Below are 4257 nucleotides of genomic sequence, written 5' to 3'. Positions count from 1 at the left end.
AGATGGTCTTGCATGTTATTGGAAGTACAAGGAAATATGATAAGGAAAAAAAGATGTGAAGTGAAAGAGAGAGTTGAGACATAGAAAATGTTCTAAGTCTTCATCTATATTCACTAAATAAAAAAGAGTAAATATACTAGTAAAAGAGAGTTGAGACACAGAAAATATTCTAAGTCTTTAACTATATTCACTATATAAACTATATGTTGAAGGAAGGTGCTCTTTTGGTAGAGCTTTGGACTCTACAACGAATTCGGAGTTGCTTGAGTTGTACATCGTTGATGGGCTGTTGTATCCTGGAGGTGACAAGTCAAGAGATATACTGCTAGATCGGTGTAGATTATGCCGCAGTGGGCTTGAATCTCCTTAAAGAAAGTGAGATATCCGCGCCTCAGTCAAGAAGAAGATGATCTTATTTTCTTCATTCTTTGTTTATTTTATTTCAATTGTAACAATTATTGTGATTTGTGGTATATTACACCAATAAAACATACATGTGAATTGGTTATATCTGAGATACAAGAACTGCAGATTAGTTAATCTTCCAATTTCACTATGTATTGGTCCATCAAAATCATTTATTGATAAAGACAGTCTTTGAAGTTTTGAACAATTTGACAAACTTGTAGGCATATGACCGTGAAGATTGTTTTTGGATAGATAAAGCCCTTTGAGTATTGGGAGACCATTACATAAACCATTGGGGAGATTTCCTGATAAGCTATTGCCTGTAAATCCAATGATTTCGATCCTAGAAATATTGAAAATTGTGGATGGTATAGAACCCGTAAGTTAATTATATTCTATGGCCAACCAGTTCATGTTGATGCCGATCCCTTCTGGAATGTTTCCTTGAAGTGAATTATAAGATATATCTAAAGTCTCTAACCTTGACGCATTCGAGAGTGACAGAGCAATAGAACCTATGTGCTTGTTAACCCTCAATTTTAATTCTCTAAGGTTTATAAGACTTCCAATCACTTTTGGTATTTGGCCCTCGATGGAATTGAAATTCAGATTCAAAGTCTCAAGTGTGGACACATTAGAAAATGAACTAGGGATGGAGCCTGTGAAACTATTATTTCCAAGATTTAGAACTTGAAGTTGGTGTAAGAATTCAAATCAAGAAGGAACCACCCCGCTGAAGTTGTTGACACTTAAATCAAGGAAATTAAGCCGACGCAAGTGTGCCATTTCTTGAGGCAAAATTCCCTGGAAACTGTTGCTACCAAGTCAAGAGAAGAAAGAAATGAGAGGTTTCCAAATTAACGGTGAATCTTGCCAGTAAGAGCCATGTTGGAAAGATTCAAGGACTTCACTTGCTGGTGATGAGACTCGTAAGTGACTCCCACCCAATGGCAAGAAAAAGTAGTGGGAGACCAACTTTCATCCAAGAAGTGAAAAGGATCGGAAATGATCTGGGATCTTAAAGAAAGAAGAGCTAATTTATCAGTGGTAGTGTTGGTTTGGGTCATGGCTGAACCAACCATAACATAGTGAAGTAACAAGAGTGTTAAGAGAAAAGACGTAAAATCTTTCTCCATAATTGAATTAATTGGTAGCAATATTGTAACATCTCAGGCCCACTGGTTTGTGAGGTATTTCAAGGGTAATTTTGTCTTTTCGTTTTGCAATTTATTTCATGTAATTAAAACCCTCTTAAGTTATCAGTTACAAGCATTATTTCCTTCAATGGAACATTAATTTTTCTCAGCTAGATACGCCTCTCTACTTCCCATCAGTTACATGCTTTAAACCAAGCACTCTATTTTCCACCTGTTCATACTATAAAAAGCCTCACTTCTCCATCAGTTTTGAGAAGTTTTCCATTAGAATATATCTCTATTTTTCCTCTCAATCACAACTCCTAAGAAACACAAATTGGTGAGAATCACGTTGGAATTTTTTCTTCCAATCTCAAAGTTCTTTCAACGTTTAAGAGGTATGTAGGACCATTCCTTACTCTCGTTTCTGGACGTTGTACTGTTATCCAATTCCAATTGCTCTAAAACTATTGAATGGTTTAATAGTTGTTGGATGTGTAAAGATAACTCTCTGTTTCATGTTCTTCCTTTCTGAATTTTGTGAGTTCCAATGACCCTCGTGATTGATGTACGAACATAGATGATTTTGGCAATAACTGTGAAAGATTTATGATCTGCAAAGTCAAGCAATTACACCTAGAGTGCACCCCATTATTTAAAAGAAGTGAGAGAGAACTAATTACATAATTTGTTGATCAAAGATGACCTCTCCTAGTTATTTTTGAATTTCCAAACATATCTACTCTTTCTTTGACTTCATTGCGAGATTATATATCCTTCTATAACGTGTTTTCTGTACACGGTTCACTTTCCAGCAGTCCTGATACACCAGTGTCGCAGCCTTGTAGCTGCAATATGCTTCATTACATTCTTTTTGAACTGCATAGTTACAAAACAACAACCAGCACAGACTACTCGCTCTTCCGCTGCAACGTTCAGACAACAACAAAAAAAAAAGAACATACTGTTACATTGCTAATTCAAATATATCCTACTCTATTATTAAGTAAATATATTACACAGTATGGAACAATTTCTTGGCAGACTCTGTCACAGTGGAAATGACCAGCCTGTAAATTGATATTTTTCCTCACCATATGACAACATACGCCACCATCATAAACCCGCAGCAAACTACTGCACCTCTGCTGCATTATCTTAGCCCAATCTTCCATGTCAAAATGTCAAAATCTCAGCTATGCCATCATGTGAACGTTTCTATTAAAGTTATAAGATATAATTTATGAAACTCTTAAAAGTATAATTCTTGTTCCATAATCCATAAGAAGATAACCTTCCCGCAACATTCGTAAAACTCTTTGCACTGTGATGTATACGTTATGAATTTGCAAGTCTTAATATAATAATACCTACTTCCCGGGAATCCCTCATTGACCTAATAAATAATAATATGAACATGAATATTCTTACAAGAATGCTTCCAATCATGTGCATGAATTATATCATATCGAACCATGAAATTACCTATCATGACTCTCCAATATTGATAGTGTTAACTCATGAATATGAACCTATTACTGTTAACTCTCAGTATGAGCCCAAAGTGGCTTTACATAATTATGAGCTTAAAAAAGGTAAACCACAAGCATGAGCCTAAAAAGGCTAAAATATTAACATGAACGTAACAAGACGAACTTTTTGATCAATTTCTAATCAGATAAATAAGACAACGTCATGAGCATAAGGGATTTAGTTAGCTGACCATGAAGGCATAGGATGAAACGACAAATGTCCCAAACTATATTTTTCAACATAGGATAGAGATCATTCCGTAAGTCGGATACTCTCTTTTCTTTCATGTGTCCCGAAAAGGGACTAACCATGGATACTTGCTAGCAAATTATGTCATGTCACGTCCTATGCTCGGCAAGGTATAGGACGGCTTAGCTGATCGAGCCGAGATTAGACTCCATGCGCTCACATGGTGGTTTATGACGGTTCGTTACTTTCTCCCACAAATAATCAAAGGAATTAAACCTACTTTACTTGGTCAATTATAAATTTATCTTATATTCTTGTTCCTTTCCAATTTTCCTCTTTTACATTTGAATTTTATTGTCATTTCTAACCTCTTGATGTACTACCCTCCTGAAATGATTTTGCATACCAATACATTCCACGTATTGACCGCCTTTGATGCTACATCGTTTCATGATGTAGGTTCTGGCTCTCATATCCGTAGTCAGGCGCCCCATTAGGACCTCTATCTTCTGCTATTGGCGAACCTCTTTCCTATCAGGAGGTTGGATGGGATATGATAACTTCATTATATTTTCTTTCCTTTTAGTATTAATACTTATTAAAGGCTTTACAGACTGATTTAGTTACCTAACAAATCTTGTAATTTTTAGTATTACTTGTCATGACTATTGTATCTTCAAACGTTAAGTGATATTGATGAACATTGATGAAAGACTTTAACCTTTAAGAACTCTTATTTCTATTTCCTCTCAATCCATTATGTCAGTTGTATGATCACGTGATATGCCAAAACGGTCGCTCGTACTAGTAATAGTATCGGGTGCATGTCACATCCAGGGCCTCAACTTGGGGCATGACAAATATGGATATGGCTAGTAATGATGTAGGTTTGACTTTAAATATAAAAGAGATCTCTTGCTCTTTAAAGGTCAGCCCAGTGCACTAAAGCTTCCTGTTGAAAATTGATTTAGTTACAGAAATTTTTGTTAAT

At 35.6% G+C, this 4257-nt stretch overlaps 1 long non-coding RNA gene across 1 annotated transcript; it reads left to right on the top strand.

Moving 5' to 3' along the window:
* The first annotated feature begins 1698 nt into the window (after nt 1–1698).
* On the top strand, nt 1699–3978 carry LOC124897605. Its single transcript, XR_007054369.1, has 2 exons — nt 1699–1942; nt 3726–3978. It is a non-coding gene; the product is annotated as an uncharacterized LOC124897605 (long non-coding RNA).
* The last annotated feature ends 279 nt before the right edge of the window (nt 3979–4257 follow it).

The sequence above is a fragment of the Capsicum annuum genome, chromosome 4 (genome assembly GCF_002878395.1).
Source record: "Capsicum annuum cultivar UCD-10X-F1 chromosome 4, UCD10Xv1.1, whole genome shotgun sequence".
NCBI classification, from domain to species: domain Eukaryota; kingdom Viridiplantae; phylum Streptophyta; class Magnoliopsida; order Solanales; family Solanaceae; genus Capsicum; species Capsicum annuum.
The sequence above is the reverse complement of the archived record's forward strand: the minus strand, read 5'-3'. Positions and strand labels throughout refer to the sequence as shown.